Genomic DNA, 19,953 nt, shown 5'->3' with positions numbered 1-19,953 from the left:
TTCCAAACACATTTTATGAGGCCAACACAACCCTCATACCAAAACCAGGCAAGGACTGCACAAAAAAAGAAAACTACTGACCAATATCTCTAATGAATACAGATGCTAAAATACTAAACAAAATACTAGCAAATCGAATACAACAACATATTAAAAAGATAATACATCATGATCAAGTGGGATTCATCCCAGAATCTCAAGGATGGTTCAACATACATAAAAGGGTTAACATAATACACCATATCAACAAAACAAAGAACAAAAACCACATGATCTTATCAATAGACGCAGAAAAGGCTTTCGATAAAATACAACACAATTTTATGTTTAAGACTCTCAACAAAATGGGTATAGAAGGAAAATATCTCAACATGATAAAGGCCATATATGATAAACCATCAGCTAACATCATATTAAATGGCACAAAACTGAAGGCTTTCCCCCTTAAATCAGGAACAAGACAGGGTTGTCCACTCTCTCCACTCTTATTTAATGTGGTACTAGAGGTTCTAGCCAGAGCAATCAGACAAGACAAAGGAATAAAAGGCATCTATATCGGAAAAGAAGAAGTAAAGGTATCACTTTTTGCAGATGATATGATCCTATACATCGAAAACCCCAAAGAATCCACAAAAAGACTACTAGAAACAATAAGCCAATACAGTAAGGTCGCAGGATACAAAATTAACATACAGAAGTCAATAGCCTTTCTATATGCCAACAATGAAACAATTGAGAATGAACTCAAAAGAATAATCCCCTTCATGATTGCAACAAAAAAAATAAAATACTTAGGAATAAACATAACAAAGAATGTAAAGGACTTATATAATGAAAACTATAAACCATTGTTAAGGGAAATCGAAAAAGATATAATGAGATGGAAGAATATACCTTGTTCTTGGTTAGGAAGAATAAATATAATCAATATGGCCATATTACCCAAAGCAATATACAAATTTAATGCAATTCCCATCAAAATTCCAATGACATTTTTTAAAGAAATGGAGCAAAAAATCATCCGATTTATATGGAACTATAAAAAACCCCGAATAGCCAAAGCAGTCCTAAAGTAAAAGAATGAAGCTGGGGGCATTACAATACCTGACTTCAAACTATATTACAGGGCCACGACAATCAAAACAGCATGGTATTGGCAGAAAAATAGACACTCAGACCAATGGAACAGAATAGAAAACCCAGAAATAAAACCACATATATATAGTCAAATAATTTTTGATAAAGGGGCCAAAAACACACAATGGAGAAAAGAAAGCCTCTTCAATAAATGGTGCTGGGAGAACTGAAAGCCACATGCAAAAGGATGAAACTGGATTACAGTCTGTCCCCCTGTACTAAAATTAACTCAAAATGGATCAAAGATCTAAACATAAGACCTGAAACAATGAAGTACATAGAAGAAGACATAGGTACTAAACTCATGGACCTGGGTTTTAAAGAGCATTTTATGAATTTGACTCCAAAGCAAGAGAAGTGAAGGCAAAAATTAATGAATGGGACTACATCAGACTAAGAAGTTTTTGCTCAGCAAGAGAAACTGATAACAAAATAAACAGACAGCCAACTAAATGGGAAATGATATTTTCAAACAACAGCTCAGATAAGGGCCTAATATCCAAAATATACAAAGAACTCATAAAACTCAACAACAATCCAATAAAAAATGGGAAGAGGACATGAACAGACACTTCTCCCAGGAAGAAATACAAATGGCCAACAGATATATGATCCTCGTTAGTTATTAGAGAAATGCAAATCAAAACTGCAATGAGATACCACCTCACACCTGTTAGATTAGCTATTATTAACAAGACAGGTAACAGCAAATGTTGGAGAGGCTGTGGAGAAAAAGGAACCCTCATCCACTGTTGGTGGGAATGTAAAGTAGTACAACCATTATGGAAGAAAGTATGGTGGTTCCTCAAAAAACTGAAAATAGAATTACCTTATGACCCAGCAATCCCTCTACTGGGTATATACCCCCAAAACTCAGAAACATTGATACGTAAAGACACATGCAGCCCCAAGTTCATTGCAGCTCTGTTCACAGTGGCCAGGCCATGGAAATAACCAAAAAGCCTGTCAATAGATGACTGGATAAAGAAGATGTGGCACATATATACTATGGTATACTACTCAGCCATAAGAAATGATGACATCGGATCATTTATAGCAAAATGGTGGGATCTTGATAACATTATATGAAGTGAAATAAATAAATCAGAAAAAACCAGGAACTGCATTATTCCATACGTAGGAAGTAAAAAACCCCAAAGATCAAAAGCTAAAAACAAACAAAACACCCACAAAATAAGAATAAGAGTACAAAAATTAAGGAAAATGATATTCAAAGATGTAAAAGAGTAAAAAGAAGAAAAAAAGAATGAAGAAAGGAAAGAAAATATATTTCAGTTTTGAGAGGTTACTGTTTTCTTCCAGTAGGTGTTACTGTAATGCAAGCTTTAGCTCCTTGAAATTCCTGGACTGTCCTTTGCTGAGATGTGGCTGTTGCAGTGAGGCTGCAGTAGTGTTGATGGGTGAGGTGTGTTGTGAGAGCTTTATGGCTTGGGCTTTAACAGTGGTGATCTCAAGCCTTCAGGCACTCTTCCCCATGTCTCAACAGATCAGGCAACCAGACACAAAGCACCTCTATTGTTCAGGGGAGAGAGTGGCTGTGGACAGTTAGCTGTGGGGTCTGTCTCAACCACTTTCCATACCCACGAGGTGAGGTGGGATCTGGGAGGGAGGGGGAACATACTTTGGTTTTCTTTGTCTCTGTGCCTAGTGTGGGCTGTGGGAAGACCATGCCGGGGCACTGGCCTTTACCCCTCTCTGCTTTGGTTTAGTATCTCCCCCTCTGCTCCCCAATTTTTCTGCTCTTTCTGACAGAAGGAGGTCCAGGCTCTCCAGGCTTTCCTCTCCATATCCCAGAAGATAAAACTCAGACAACATGAGCTTCCATTCCCCCATAGTCTGGCAAAGAAAAAGAAAATCACTCTGGATTTGTCTCTTCTCTGGAGCCAACCACGAGTATGTTTTATCATTCACCCCACTTTTCAACTCATCCTACCTTTAGGCCATTCAGTGCATGGATCTTTCAGGCATGGCTGCAAGCCCAGTTGGGTTTTCTTTGCCATGTTATAGTAATTCAATTTGTTGACGTTTCAAGGGGAGAGATCAGTAGTATCTCTCATGCTGCCATTAACCATTTTGCTAATGTTTAATTGGTAAAGATCAAATATAAACTGCAATTTCAAAATGTAGTTTTACAAATGTTTTAAGACATACTAGCACTCTATATTTTTAGGACTATGTAGATTACTTACTTCATTTAGAGTGAGTTTGGTAATTGTGGTTTTTAAAGAACTGGTTCATTTTATCTAATTTTTAAAATTTATGAGCACTGAGATATTCATAGTATCTATTTATAATCCTATGAATGCATGTTGAATCTATAGTGATGTCTCCTCTTTCATACACAATTGAGAATTTGTTTTATTTATTTATTTATTTATTTCAGTCTTCTAAGATGACCATAAGTTTTTTCTTATTTTCAAAGAACTATCTTTTGGTTTTGTTGATTTTTCCTCATTGTTTTCCTGCATTCAATTTTCTTGATTTCTACTCTTACCTTTATTATTTCCTTTTTTATTCTTGCTTTTGGTTTGTTTTGCTCTTCCTTTTTAGTTTATTAAGATAGAAGATTAGATTATCTGTTTAAGATTTTTCTTTTTTCCTAATTTAAGCATTTAATGTCTAGAGATTTTCCCAGTTTTTCTTTCTGTTATTGACTTTTAGTTTAATTCCTTTATGGTCAAAGAATATATATGGTATGATTTCAGTTTTCTTACATTTGTTAAATTTTATTTTATGATCCAGGATATGGTCTATCTTGGTGAATGTTCTATGTGCCCTTGAAAAGAATACCTAGTCAGCTGTTTTGGGGTGGAGTAGTCTAGAAATAGCATTTAAATACAGTTGACTAATGGTGTTCTTCAGTCAGCAATGGTAATTCTTTAAACCAGCATTTCCATAACCTGAATAATTTTCTCAGTAACTGCATCACGAGTGTGAAATTCCAGTTGTAACTGAGGATTTATGTATTTCTCCTTTCAGTCCTGCTACTTTTTCTTCATATTTGAAGCTCTGTTTTTAGGTGCATATGTATTTAGAAATATATATTCTTGATGAAATGATCATTGTATCATTATAGAATGTTCTTTATGCCTGGTCACTTTTCTTTAGCTCTGAAATCTACTTAGCCTATTAGTAATATAGCCACTAAGGTTTTTCTCCTTTTTGAAAGTGTGTTCATGATATCTTGTTCCATCCTTTTACTTTAAATTTAACCTATATCATCATATTTGAAGTTTCTTGGAGACAGTAGTTGTGGCATTAAAAATGTTTATTTTGACAATATTGACCCTGGCTGGTTGGTTCAGTGGCAGAGTGTTGGCCTGGTGTATGGATGTCCTGGGTTCCATTCCCAGTCAGGGCACACAGGAGAAGTGACCATTTGCTCCTCCACACCTCCCTCTATCCCATCTCTCTTTCTATCTCTCTCTTCTCCTCCCACAGCCATAGCTCAGTTGGAGCAAGTTGGCCCTGGATGCTGAGGATGGCTCCCTGGCCTCGTCTCAGGCATTAAAATAGCTTGGTTGCTGAGCAAGGAGCAGTGACCCCAGATGGACAGAACATTGCCCATTAGGGGGCTTGCCAGGTGGATCCCAGTTAGGGTACATGTGGTAGCCTGCTATTCTGCCTCTCTGCTTCTCATTTAAGAAAAAAAACATTTTTTTTTTTTTTTTAGTTCTGACTATCTCTATCTTTTAATTGGTAGATTGAGACCATTTAAATATAATGTAATTATTTATATGTTGAAATTTAGGTCTGTAATTTTAATATTTGTTTTCTGTTTGTGAGTATATATATATATATATCTGTTTTTAGCCTTGTGAAATCCTGAGCAGAAAGCCTAGAGAATCCTAGCTAGGTATCTGACTTTTAGAACTGTGAGATAACAAATTTGTATGGTTTGAAGCTGCCAATTTGTGGTAGTTTGTTATGCAGCAACATAAAACTAATGCAGGTCTCTCCCCACAAGGCATCAGTGCTAGCCTATGTGACCAGTAGAATATGGAGGAAATAACAGAGTGTGACTTTGAAGATGACCTCACACAGGCATCATATCAGCCCTGTGAAGAGGCCGGCATGGAAAAGACCTAAAACTCTTCTTTGAGCAGTCAGCATCATCTTCCAGTCATATGAGGGAACCACCTTGCAAGTGGACCTGCCAGCTCCAAACAAGTTTTTAGGGGTCTGTAGCTCTTACTGACCTCTGATCGCAAACTCATTAGAGACCCTTGGCCAGAACCCCCTAGCTAAGCAACCCCTGAATTCATGACTACAGAAACAATAAAAAATAATAAGTGATTATTGGTTAAAAAATATTTTTTTAATTTACTACTGATTTTAGCAAGGCAGGAAGGGAGATAAAGAGAGAGAGAGAGAAACAGGAACATAGATCTGTTCCTGTATGTGCCCTGACCAGGGATCAAGCTGGCAACCTCTGCACTTTGGGACGACAGTCTAATTAACAGAAGTATCTGGCCAGGGCATGATTATTGTTTAATCTACTGATTTTGGGGTACTTTTTTGCAACATTAAAATATATGAGCCTATTGTGTGTGAGGCATTATATTGTATGTTAGAAATATAGCAATGAATAAAGCCAAGTACTTGCCAAATTTATATTCTACTTTAGGGAGGAGGTAGAAACTATGTAAGTAGATAAATATGTACTTTTCCAGGTAATGTATACTGAGAGAAAAATAAATCAGGGTAAGAAGGTTGAAAAGTAATGGGGAGGTTTTTATTAGATGGTCATGGAACCCCTTTTATAAGTAGAAATTTGAACAGTGACTTGAAATGAGGAGGCATCAAGACACACAGATATTTTGGGGAAGAACATTTTAGCAAAGGGAGTTTCCAGTGTAAAGACCATGTGTGAGGACGCTCAGTGGGTATGAAGAATTACCAAAGGCATGAAGAATTTAGTGTATAATTTTAATTGGTACCCTTCTAGAATGTTTGAGGTGAGAATTGTCACATTAAATACTGGATTCCCTGTTAAATTTGAATTCAGATATACAATTTTTTAAAAGTATAAGCATGTTCCAAATATTGCATAGGAAATATTTACTAAATTATTAGTTGTTTATCTGAAGTTAAAATTTAACTAGGAGTCCTGAATTTTTTTAATATAATTTTTTTTTTAGAATTTATTTATTCACTTTAGAGAGAAAAGAGAGTGAATAAGAGAGAGAGTGAGTAGAGGGGAGGAGCAGAAAGCATCAACTCCCATATGTGCCTTGACCAGACAAGCCCAGGGTTTTGAACCAGCCACCTCAGGGTTCCAGGTTGGCACTTTATCCACTGCACCACCACAGGTCAGGCAGTAGTCCTGAATTTTTATTTGTCATATCTGGCAATCCCATTTGGAGCAAAGGAAAATCTTAAGACAAGCAGTTATAATGCTTACAATAATAAAAAACATGTCTTTTGGAGGAATGATGGAGGAATTCATATGTATATTCTGAAACAGAGAAGGCTAAGAGGATACTCCCATCTTACCCCCAAATTAAGGGAGCACAGTAGAATAGAAAATTTACAGAATGGTGTGGTGGTGGTTGTATAGCTAACTATAATACCTTCTGGACAGCTTCCTTCAGATGTTGACAAGCACTGTAAACTAAAATCCACTGAATATATGATGTCTTTGGACAAACATCCTCATAGATAGAAGAAAGGGGTAGTACTGGATAATAACTGCAATCTCTTTTGGTTCCAACACTTTGTGATTCAATGAAGGGTTAGGAATTGCTCATTAACTTGTTCTGTCTCCAGAGAATAGAGTGAGTGTTGATGAGTCTTGCAGTGAGAGAATTGATTAAATGCATGGGAGAACTTAACTGAAGCGTGATTAAACACTGGAATGGCTTTGCATGGGATGCTGTGATCTTTGAAAAGAGTCAGCAGCTGCTGTGGGTAAATAGACTCACAGGGTGCCATCCTGGAGTGGGAAGATCAAACCAGGTGCCTTTGGAGGGGCCAGATCCTGAGAATGACTCCTTTTAAGTCTGGAGAAGTGGGGGAAAATGACCCTTTACTCCTGTTAGGAGCTGGCACCAGTTATTTTAGTCTATTATTATGTTGCTATAGCCCCAAAACAGGCTTTAAAGGTGTTTTTTTTCTACCTGAATTGGAATTACCTAGAATGACTGCTAAAAATACAATTTCCTGGCCCTACCCTAGACCTACTGAATGTGGAAAAAGGGCCCTCGAATTTGAATTTTAATTAGTTCACCAAGTAGTTGGTGTGTCTAACATAGTTTGGGAACCCTGGTCATTGAGAGATGAGAGGCTTTCCTTCTCTGCTTCAGAAGGGAACTTTAATGACCTACAAGGTCTTCCCTGGGGCGGCTGAGAAACCCCTGTGTGAGCTAATTTCCTGGAGGGAGATGCATATGTTAAGAATGGAACCAGAGAAAGATGCTGAAGGAGTTACAGAGGATTTTGGTCAGGAAGTTTTGGGCTGAGTGGAGGAGTAGATGAGAGGGAAAGAAACTGGAGTTTACTGAATTCTAACTTTTTCCAAAACTCCCATTATAATAAAAACTATGTCTCCTGAGACCATTTCTGTTTCTCTTTGTTTTAGCCTTTTAAAGTTTTCTACCAATTTTTAAAAAGTTGAACGGTACCTTTATTAAGTCAAAAAGAAGAATTTTTTTCTATTCTACAGTCAAGGTCGATTGGGGATCCAGACTATCCCAAGAGGCTATGGGGCAGACAGCCATCCTTTCTTAAAGTTTCTGGAAAGGACTGGTGAGGCTGATGAAAACACAACAGAGGAAGAGCGCAAAATCAGCGAGGAGGCAATCCAGAGCAATTTCATATTAGAAAAGGAATGCACAGGTACCCAGCATCCCTGCTTTACTGTATTTCAAGACTTGGGAAAAGCCTTGATGAGGAAGAACTTTGAAGAATGGACTAATAGGTAGACCATTCCAGATATGCCCTTCAAAGTCACTGGAGAGTCTGCTGGAGCAGGCCCCTGCAGCCAACTGTGAAGGATATACCTCTGCTCCGAGTCCTCTGGAATTCTCTCTGGCCTTCGGCCAAACTCTGAGTGGTTTTTCTTTGCCATCCATCATCGTTAATATGTATCTCTGTTTCAAGTTCAGCTCCCTTTAGATGGCCTCCTGCTGGTGGCTGACCCTGTCATTACCAAGGTGTCTAGCCTCTAACACCTCTTACTTTCCCCAACTGTTTTGTCTCCTTTCTAGGTTGGTGCAGGACAGGTAATGGGCTTCCCTGGACTTTGTCTCCTCTGCCTCAGAGACAGAACCCTGACCCTGTCCATGTGTGGCATTCAACTTGTGGCCCGAGGGCTAGCCCGTGTCTTGCAGATGGTGAGCTCTGAAACATGTCAGTGTTCACTGTTTAATCATCTCAACAAGCCATTTCAACCCAAATGGGTGAACTTATCTCTTAGCCCAGGTCCATGAAACTTGCCCAGACTGAGCTGCAGCTAGTCTTCGCTTATGGTGATTCCCAACTGATTTTAAGTTTCTTCTACTAGATTTATACAATATAAAAAATTCTCGTGTCACGGCAGCTTGGTTTGATTTGGGTTATTTGACTATAAAATCCCAGAGGCCAAGCAATTATTTAGAAATATTAGGAATCAGCAGCACAAATGAAATTGAGTTTTTGAGGAAAGTTAAAGATTTCTCATTTAGGGAGGGAGTTCACAAAGACCCCATTAGCCAACCCTCACCAGTAATTATAATGTCTTTCTCAGGCACGAGGCAGGCTAATTGCCTGCCATCCGTTCCAGAAGGCCTAGAGACACTTTAAAACCTACCACCCATTGAAAAATATCTTTGAAGAATTTCCTGCTAGTTCTAAAGTCTTTCTACTAACTAAATGTTCAAACTGAGATCAATATATGAAAATATGAAAAAAGTACATTTGTGTAATCTACCCTCCATATATCAATTTTGTAGGTTGACTTATCAATGACCTCTATAGGATCTCTTTCCCCTCCCTAGTACAGTATCCAGTCTAGGGTCAAATATTAAATTTTCTTGTCATATCTTTTTTTTGTGTGTGTGTGACAGAGACAGAGAGAGACAGAAAGGAGGACAGACTGGGACAGACAGACAAGAAGGGAGAGAGATGAAATGTATCAAGTCTTTGTTGTGGCACCTTAGTTGTTCATTGATTGCTTTCTCCTATGTGCCTTAACTGGGGGACTACAGCAGACTGAATGACCCCTTGCTTAAGCCAGTGACCTTGGGATCAAGCCAGCGACCTTGGGTTTCAAGCCAGTGACCTTTGGGCTCAAGCCAGCAAACACGGGGTCATGTCTGATCCCATGCTCAAGCTAGCAACCTTGCACTCAAGCTGGTGAGCCCACGCTTGAGCGGATGAGCCCGTGCTCCAGCCAGTGACCTCGGTTTCAAACCTGACTCCTCTGTGTCTGAGGCTGACATTCTATCCACTGCACCACCACCTGGTCAGGCTTGTCATATCTTTATAGCTTCCTCTAATCTTTTTTTATGACATTGATCTCTCATCCTCCCCCACATATAAACCTTTTTTAAAAAAAGTTCATGAATTTGTGTTATCTTTGTGCAGAGGGGCAATGTTAATTTCCTCTTTATCATTTCTATTTTAGTATATGTGTTGCTGAAATGAGCACCACAGGTCATTCTGTTTTAATAGCATGTTTCCATTGTGTTTAGTCTGGTGTTTCCTCATGGTCAGATTGAGGTTATGCAACCTCAGCCCAAATACTGCCCAGGTAATGAGTGCTCTACCCAGTTTTCACATCTGGAGCCACACATTGTCACTGAACAGATGTCCTGCATAGATAAGGTAAATTTCTTTTCTTTTTTTTTAAGTGAAAGGAAGGGAGATAGAGTGACAGATTCCTGCATGTACCCTGACTGGGATCCCTGTCTGGGGCCAATGCTCAGATCAACTGAGCTATCCTTAGCATCTGAGGCCAATGCTTATACCAACTGAGCTACCTTTAGTGCCCAGGGCTGATGCTCAAACCAACTGAGCCACTGGCTGTGATAGGCGAAGAGAGAGAGAGAAGGCAGAGAGGAATGGGGAGAGAAACAGATGGTTGTTTCTTATGTGTGTCCTGACTGGAGATTGAACTTGAGACTTCTGCACACCAGGCCAACACTCTATCCACTGAGCGAAACAGCCAGGGCCAAATTTAATTTTGATCATCCAGTCAAGATGCTGTACAATTTCTCCATTGTGTCATCACTGTTTTTTCCCCCTTGCCACTAATAAGCAATATTTGGTAGTCACTTTAAGACTCTGCAACCAGTAATCCAAACAGCAACAATTGTAAGGGTGCTTTTTCTGTGCCACACACTGCAGGTTACTGATGTGGCCTCTCTTCATCCCAGAGAGGCTCCTTTCATTTCTCATGACCACAGCCTGTCTTCTATTGGCTCAAAGCCCTCTCCTGGGCATGCCATATCAGGAGTGGGATCAGATTTACTTGTTAGTCCTGTGATAGGAAGCTGCAGATGGAACTGGAGGAAAGAAAAAGAGAAAAGAGGAAACGTTAACAAAGGGAGTGCCATCAATAGGGGGAAGTGACCTCTGGAAGCCTGGCTCATTTCCAGAACAGGGAGAAGGAAACTGGAGTGGCTGGGTCATTAGGGAAGGTGCAGCCACTGAGTCACACTAGTGAAGTGTGGTGTGAAACTGAGCCCCTGGCCTCTGACATATGGTGGGGTCAGTAGCTGGGCCATTGTCTTTGTAGAGTTCCCAGTGTGCAGCCGCACTGTGGAACGTACGAGGGAGGATGCTCCCTAAAGAGGGACCAGCAGCAGCCAAGACTCCTGAAAAGACCAAAAAAATCCAGCAGCCTCACAACAAAAAACAGGTCCCAAGTTTAATTGCTTCAAAGCTCCAGAGGAACCATTTGAGCTTCTGTCCAGACCCCCACCTTGCACAGCCATTCCAGGACCAAGTGGATGCCAAGGTGCCTGACAGCTGAGAAACACAAAACTGTCCCGCCATTCACTCAGAACTGCTTCCCCAGACCCAAGGAGCCAGGTTTTCATCCAGCTCTTCTGCAAAAAACCCCTCAAAATAAATAAAAGTATCTTAGGCTTGAGAGAGGCCCCTTTGATTGGCAGGTCCCTGAAGAAGAGCCACCAAGAAGTACTGTGATGATTCTCTACCAATTTGGAAGGTGTCCTGAAAGATGACAATGTGGAGATATTTTTCGTCCGTCCATGTCCGTCCATCCATCCATCCATCCATCCATCCCTATCCATTCTTTCAACCAATGACTGTTGCTAGAATATCTACTATGTATGTAGAAACCCAGGATGCTGAGCTGAAGATGGAGAGGGGAGAAAACTTTATAAATTTCTAAAAAAAGAAATAGTTCTGTCCTGACTGGGTGAATAGAGAAAATCTTTAATTTTTCCTATTATTATAAAAATATATAACTTCTAATATTGTTTATAAATACAGAATCTAGAATCTACTGAAAGAAAAGAACTTTCTCTTCACTAGGGAAAGAAACATAACTAATTATTAATTAGAATCAGCTATTAAATTGACGAGGGGTGGGGCTGCTAAAAGGTGGTATTTCATTTTGATACTGGGTTTTATAGCTGGAAAACAACACAGACCCTACAGTGATTCAGCACTTTTCTATGCCCTCTGTCTTGAGCTTATAAAAAAATAGGTCAAGTAAGCTGGAAGCTGCCCAGTGGGAAGATGCTTGAAAGAAGCTTAGATCCGGCCTGTCTGGCGAGCAGGTGGGGATGTGGGAAGCAGGCTCCAGGACAAGGGCTCCTCAGGCTTGGTGCTAAGGGATGGCCGGGTGCCTCAGCTGCCCTGTGCCAGGAGATTACTGGGGAGTGGAAGAAGCAGGGCTGTTTCGGAGCCAATGCACGGACTCCAGGGAACAGTTGAGATTTCTGCTGTTTAAGGAATTAAGTAGTTGGAAGCTCACTCACCTATTGAAAATGCTCCCCGGGATTAAACCAAAATGCTGGGCAGGGTGTTTTTCCAGTACAGAGACATTCCGGAGCCAGATGGTACACTGCTGGGAGATGTGTCTAAGAAGCCCTGCTTAGGAGCTATTGCTGCAGGATGGGAGTGTGGTGTCTGGCAGCCCGATGTTTCCATGGGGACTTGGCCAGACATCGGGAACAAAGCTGCTTCTTCTAGTCAGGCCCCAGGGTTGGGGCAAGATATCATGCTTTTAGTAAATCTTTGACATGTTGGTGAGGGTATCTGCTTCTGACTGCCCCTGGCCTCTCTGTCCCCAGCCACAACCACTGACAAGCCTTTCCCTGAGGTATTTTTGATTATTGGCTGATCCAAACCACTGGTGATATTTCCAGCCAGGCTGATACCCCTCATGATATCAAGAGAATGAAGCACCCCTGAGGCCTTGTCTCCTATGTGGGAAACCCACCATCCCTCCTTCTTACCAGTCTAGGACACAGCCAAGAACCGCAAAGTAAGAAAAACCAACAAAACATCTGAGAATTCAGAGTTGATGTCTCAAAATATTCCATTTGTTTTGTTTATTTACCCTACCGATTAAAAAAAAAAAGAAAAAAATCTGAGCAATGTTAGATTGTTCACATATGGAATCTCTCAAGGTTCCATTCAGAATCCATTTGCACTCTATAAGTAATTCTCACAAAGTATCTAAGCTTTCACATTTAAAGAGCAAAAAAGTGGTTTAATGTGGAAGAAGCTACCACAGATCAGTAAACTTATAGTGGCAGGAAATTATAGATGCCAACAAGAGGAGAGACAGAAATGCTATATATAATAATCCCAAGAACTCAAAAGCAACCAGCTTGGCCATTTAGTGTAGGGTTTAATAATCCTTGGAGTTTTAAGTCTATTCTAGAACAAGCCATTAACTGATATTTTAATGGATAGCCCTGAGTTTCTTAGAGAATATATAATTGTGTTCACTTTGCCTTGCTTAAAAAGTTGAAATATATTTGTTGAGGAAAATTTTTATCTCATGTCACTAAAATTCTAAAGAATGTTCTCTAGAATGACTCATAGTACAAGGTTCAGAGAAGTCTGGGGAGCAAATTTTCAGCTTGAACACAGATGTGTTTGGGGTTTAAATCACTTGACTCTTGGTACAAGTATAATTCTTATCTTGAAAAGTGTAATTTGGGGCTTCACACAGATCTTTGCATATAGCATTAATATGATTCATAGAGTAATGAATCAGAACCAACCACAGGACCAGTTTTTCACTTGGAATTCACATGGGCTTACAAACAAGTGACCAAATGGATTTGGGGCCTCTCCAAACTGAAAAATTTAAAACTGTAATTCAAGGTAAAGCCATGTATCTTTTTGGTTTGGTTCATTATGTCCTTGGTGTGCTGGAACTGGTTGAGTATAAGGTACACTGGCCACTGCACTTTGGCTTCTAAGATCTAGTTCTCTTTTTACTTGGAGGGAATCCTGGTGGAAAGCTGAGCCCTACATCTCCTAAAGAAGCAAGAGGGGCCCAAATATCTCTTCTTGCCCCAGAGGGTATGAGCACATGACTCAGGATTGACCCAGGTTTGGCCTTGGCCTTTGAATCAACAGAGAGTGCTAATTATTGCTGAATTCTACACTATTTTAATAAGATAAGGAAGAATGTCAAGGAGGGGGGAAATGATTATCCTTGGAAAAAAACAGAGTGAGCTTGTCTGTGGTGTGTGTGTGTGTGTGTGTGTGTGCACGCGCGCATTTGCGTGTGTGTATGTGTGACAGAAGGACCCCCTAATGTCATACCTCTAGGTGTGTATGATGAACCAGGCAAATGAAGACAGATGGACCAGACAGAGACTCTGTTCTAACATATAAATACTACAGAGAATACATACAGTGAAATAAAAGGTAAATAATTTTGATAATAATAGTAATAAAAATATCTTATATTTTTTGAATGCTTAATATGTGTTAAGGAATTAATATGAATTTCTCTTTTAATACTCACTGTTAACATATGTGATGGGGCCTATTCGTGTCCCCATTTTATAGCATTAGTTATGTGAAATACAGGGGACATTTTTACATCTTCATCTTGATCTTTGGTGGCATAAAACATATTAATCTGGCCCTGGATGGTTGGCTCAGCAACAGAGTGGTTGGCCTGGCATGTGAAAGTCCTGGGTTTGATTACTGGCCAGGACACACAGAAGAAGCGCCAATCTGCTTCTCCACCCTTCTGCCACTCCTTTCTCTCTCTCTCTCTCTTCCCCTCCTGCAGCCAAGTCTCCATTGGAGCAAAGTTGGCCCAGGTGCTGAGGATGGCTCTGTGGCCTCCGCCTCAGATGCTGGAATGGCTCTGGCCACAATGGAGCATCGCCCCCTACTGGGCATGCCGGGTAGATTCTGGTCAGGTGCATCTGGGAGTCTGACTGCCTCCCCATTTCTAACTTTGGAAAAATACAAAAACACAAAAAAACAAAACAAAACAAAATAACAACAACATATTAATCTCTCCATTTGTTTGCCTATTTTGTTTTTTAGGACTATATTCTTTTGGTAATCCCATTCTCTGGCCACTACTCTGTCTCTTTTTCTGGTCTCTTCACTATTGGGATCTTCCAGTCTGAGTTCTCACATTTTCTGTGGGTGATCCCATAATTTATAGTACCAGCTATACCTTCCTGGTGCTCAAATCATAATAGGATTAACTGAGATTTATTGAGTGACTTTTATGTTTCATATTTTTTCCAAGTGGTTTATACCATTTAATGTTCAATATCATAATGTTGGTCCTATTATTATCCTGGTTTCATAGATGAAGAATCAGGGACAAAAGCTGCTCAAGATCACAGTAGGTGGTAGAAGCAGAATTCCAAATGAAGTGGTTCAGCACAAGAGCCTGAGTCTGGGGCCAGAGAGTATACAATAATGGAAGCCATTTTAAGAAAAAGAATATTAAAATACAAGTAAAAAATTAAGTAGAAAGGAGAATATTTATCTAGAGTGAGAAAAGGAATAACAAATTTCAAATTTTAAGAGCTGTCAAAGTCCATCTACTTTTGGTTAAAATAGAGTAACAGGGACCACCTTTATTTCCTACCTGATACAACCACCAATGAAGGGGGGAAACATATATGAAATTATTATTATTATTATTTTTTTAGAAATAAATTTTTATTTTAATGGGGTGACATAAACAAATCAGGGTACATATATTCAAAGAAAACATGTCCAAGTTATCTTGTCATTCAATTTTGTTGCATACCCATCACCCAAAGTCAGATTGTCCTCCGTCACCTTCCATCTAGTTTTCTTTGTGCCCCTCCCCCTCCCCCTCTCCCTCCTTCCCTCCCCCCACCCCCTGTAACCACCACACTCCTGTCCATGTCTCTTAGTCTCATTTTTATGTCCCACCAATGTATGGAATCCTGCAGTTCTTGTTTTTTTTTCTGATTTACTTATTTCACTCCGTATAATGTTATCAAGATCCCACCATTTTGTTGTAAGTGATCTAATGTCATCATTTCTTATGGCTGAATAGTATACCATGGTGTATATGTGCCACATCTTCTTGATCCAGTCTTCTATTTTTTTTTACAGTGATTAAAGCCTTTAAGCAAACTCTTGGCCAATACAGCAAGAATCCATAAAAGAGTAGTGTCCTTAACATGTTTACGAAGTCCAAGTTGGCCCCAACACCATGCCGAATCCCTGAAAAATGCAACCCAACCCCAGTTCAGTCTGTTTGGAGCTGTCACAAGGAGCAGGAGTCCAGGAAAAGTCCACATCCAGGAAAAGCCTGCATGGCACTGGAATTGTTGTCACCATTCTATACTTTGCAGCTCACGTCCAAGTCCCAATGACCACTGCTTCTAGCTGGTAATGATTCAGGTAGACTGGAAAAGCCATCTGCAGCATGTGTGGAGATGGAGCTTCTGTTCTCCTCTGCCTGGAGAGATGAGACCAGGTTGCTTTTCCCTGGAGCTCTGTGACTGTGGTTTGGTAAAGAGAACCTTGGGATACACTAAGCTGGGTGGCAAAGGTAGATTCATAATAGAAGTTGGCAAAAGGGGAAAGGAGAGCTCTAAATTAGGAGTAGGTCCCAGCCTGAAATATGAGTGGGGCATTGAGGTAGGAAGAATAAAGGAAACACTATATATTAAACAAAGTAGCAGAAAATAGGACTACCAACACCCACAACAGAGATCTTCAAGGGAAGAATAAAAAAACCTGACTATTCAGGCAAGACATAGTTAAGTGGCCCTTGTGCAAATGAGATCAGTTTACCTGCTTCTTGGAAGAAATACCCTAGGCTCGTCCACAGTGTCGTAGATGGGGCTGATGGCCCTGGGCATCTTCAGCCTTCAGTGGCAAACCCCAGCATTCTGGGCAAGGTTAGGTCATAGGTGGCTGGAGTAGGGCTGGAAGAGACTGAACCCTCCCTTAGAGGAGCGAGGGAGAAGCCTACCTTCCAGTGTCCCTGTTTCCTCTCAGCAGAGGCATGTAAGTCTGGCAGGCTTTAGCTCAATGACCTTCCTTTCCACTATTGAAGCAGGACCCGGATGGCATCCTGAGACCCCTTTGGGGCATTGGAGCCTTTAAGGGCGTATCCTAAAAGCTGGTAGTTCCTCTGATCTCTATTGGGCTTTTTCTGCCTCTTGGTATCTTAAAGGCCATGCTCAGAAGATCTCGCTGAGGGGTTTGAGGATCCCCATCCGCCTATATAAATCTTTTCCATATATCTGGAACTATTTGGAAAAAGACAGAACAGTGTTATTAGCTGGATCAAATAAAGAGGGTAGTATTTTGCAGGAGAAAAAGATTTGGTGTCTCCTGTTCATCAGCATTCAAAAGAAATTTAAATTTTTTTTAAGTAAAAAGCATGATATGGTAGACCCGTAGGAGTTCCAGGATATGACTCTCTCCTTTTAAATATTTTTAAATTGATCTTAAAATATTTGCTGGGTACACTTCAATAATACCTTGACTTTAAAGATTGTAAGAATGACAAAATACTGTAAATGCTTTTGCTCCATATGCAGGAGCATTGTCAGTTTAACCAGTTTAGGAAATCCAATAATAGAACAGTGCATACAGACAATGAGCTATAACATGCTTAGCAGCCTCTACTGTTCTGACAGAGGTTACTATAAATCCAGAATATGTATCCACTGTAATGTGGACATAGGACTGTTTGCCAAATGAAGATATATGAGTAACATCCATTTGCCAAAGTTGTCCTGGTAGGGTCCTTGAAGGTTAACTCCAAATGAAGGGGCAGATTGTAGTCCAGGACCCCTTGGACAGGATTTCCCAATATGCGTGCTGCTTCCTGAGAAAGTTGAAACTGTTTACACAGGGCTGCAGTGTTCTGGTGATGAATAGTATGAGACTAAATTGCTCGATCTGTCATGGTTGCTCCAAATAATTTTCTTTTGGGTAGCTTTATCAACAAGGGCATTCCTAGGCCCTGGCCAGTTGGCTCAGTGGTAGAGCATTGGCCTGGTGTGCAGGAGTCCCGGGTTCGATTCCCAGCCAGGGCACACAGGAGAAGTGCCCATCTGCCTCTCCACCCCTCTCTTTATCCCTTCCCTCTGTCTCTGTCCTCCCCTCCTGCAGCCAAGGTTCCATTGGAGCAAAGTTGGCCCAGGCGCTGAGGATGGCTCTGCAGCTTCTGCCTCAGGCACTAGAATGGCTCTGGTTGCAACAGAGGAACACCCCAGGTGGACAGAGCATCCCCCCCAGTAGGCGTGCCGAGTGGATCCTGGTCGGGCACATGCGGGGAGTCTGTCTGACTGCCTCCCTGTTTCCAACTTCAGAAAAATTAAAAAAAAGGAGGGGGCATTTCCTTGTGCTAAAGCTCCAGGGAGCATGGGGTGAGCTCGAGTATGTCCTGTAAAACATGGAGCTCTATGTTGACATACAAGTCTTTGAAGAAGGAGGAACTGCTGAAATAGTTCATCAGCTTTTGTCCCTAAGACAGCAGTCTTTATAGTGGAAACACCATAAGTAAATATTTGCTGTCTGTATATAGATTAAAGGGGGAATACGGCAAATGCTGAAAAGCCATGATCATGGCATATAATTCTAGACTTTGAGCTGATTTTAAGTTGACAGTTTCAGTATAAAGTTGTCCATTGATTTGCAAGAGTGATTTGCCATTTAGTGGAAGTTTCCCAGAGCCATTGTTGTTGATCCTTTGAAAAAAGGAACAATAATTTTGAGGCTCAAAACCTATAAGCTGTAAGGATCGCCTATGCCCCTTGATAATTCAGGAGGCAACAAGATCAAAATATGGAAGTGAATTACATGGGCTATTAGATGGTTCAATGTGCCCAAGTGCGTAGCTGCTCTTGTACCAATTGAGCAGCTGCCTTAAGTTTCTCCTGAGAAAGGGGCCATTGGTCTACCATACAGGATTATCTGATTTCCAAGTAATTGGGTCTGCATAATGCATTATTGAGGTAGCAGGAGCTACCAAGGTCCCTATGCTAAATTTTGATATCCTAATCCACACCTTCTGGTATTGGGTACCATTTCTATGGGGTTGAGAATTCCTCGCTGTTCTTACCCTAGTCCCTTGGTGGGCAAAAATCCCCGATCAAGCATCTGAGTACTGACTAAACCATTAGCACTGACAAGCAACACTCCCATATTTTTCAAAACATGTCTACCTAACAAATTCATTGGCCATCCAGGGAGCACATAAGGCTTAAAAAATCCAGAATGACCTTCTTAATCTTACCAATGTAGAAAATTAGAACTTTGTTGAGAGGATTTACTCTGCCCTATACCTTGTAATTCTGTGGCTGCTGTATGAGTGGGCCAGGAAGGAGGCCAGTGTAGCTTAGCAATAACAGATACATCAGCTCCAGTATCTAAAAGTCCTTTTAATTTATGCTCATGTATTGTTAGTTCCATTTCAGGGCGTTCCTGACCAATTTTTTAAAAATCCAATTGGCAAAATCAGAGGAGCCAAATCACCAATTTGCTTGGGGTCCCTTTTGCAGGATGTGGCCTGAGAAGCAGAATTAGCATCCTTATACTATTCTTCTAATTGTCTGAATTAGCCGTGAGACACATTCTTTTTTTTTTTTTTTTTTTTGGATTATTTCTGATGGGGTGACATTGATAAGATTGTCTTCTGTCACCTTCTAACTGGTTTTCTTTGTGCCCCTCCCCTCCCCCACTCCCTCCCTCTCCTTCCCCCCACCCTGTAACCCCAACACTGTTGTCCATGTCTGAGTCTCATTTTTATGTCCCACCTATGTATGGAATCATATAGTTCTTAGTTTTTTCTGATTTACTTATTTCGCTCAGTATGTTATCAATGCCCATCCATTTTGTTGTAAAAGATCCGACGTCATCATTTCTTATGGCTGAGTAGTATTCCATAGTATATATGTACCAGAGCTTTTTAATCTACTCATCCTCTGATGAACACTTGGGCTATTTCCAGATCTTTGCTATTGTGAACAATGCTGCCATAAACATGGGGGTGCATTTCTTCTTTTCAAACAGTGCTATGGTGTTCTTGGGGTATATACCTAACAGTGGTATAGCTGGGTCAAAAAGCAGTTCGATTTTTAATTTCTTGAGGAATCGCCATACTGTTTTCCACAGTGACTGCACCAGTCTGCATTCCCACCAGCAGTGCAAGAGGGTTTCCTTTTCTCCACACCCTCGCCAGCACTTATTCTGTGTTGTTTTATTGATGAGCGCCATTCTGACTGGTGTGAGGTGATATCTCATTGTGTTGTTTTTTTTTTTGTTTTTTTTTTGTATTTTTCTGAAGCTGGAAACGGGGAGAGACAGTCAGACAGACTCCTGCATGCGCCCAACCGGGATCCACCCAGC

At 40.6% G+C, this 19,953-nt stretch overlaps 1 pseudogene; it reads right to left on the bottom strand.

The window, feature by feature from the left end:
• Positions 1 to 9,687: 9,687 nt before the first annotated feature.
• On the bottom strand, positions 9,688 to 9,787 carry LOC136307169 (U6 spliceosomal RNA; annotated as a pseudogene).
• Positions 9,788 to 19,953: the final 10,166 nt, after the last annotated feature.

The sequence above is a fragment of the Saccopteryx bilineata genome, chromosome 5 (assembly GCF_036850765.1).
Source record: "Saccopteryx bilineata isolate mSacBil1 chromosome 5, mSacBil1_pri_phased_curated, whole genome shotgun sequence".
NCBI classification, from domain to species: domain Eukaryota; kingdom Metazoa; phylum Chordata; class Mammalia; order Chiroptera; family Emballonuridae; genus Saccopteryx; species Saccopteryx bilineata.
Note: the sequence above shows the minus strand (reverse complement) of the source record. Positions and strands in the feature narration are given on the sequence as shown.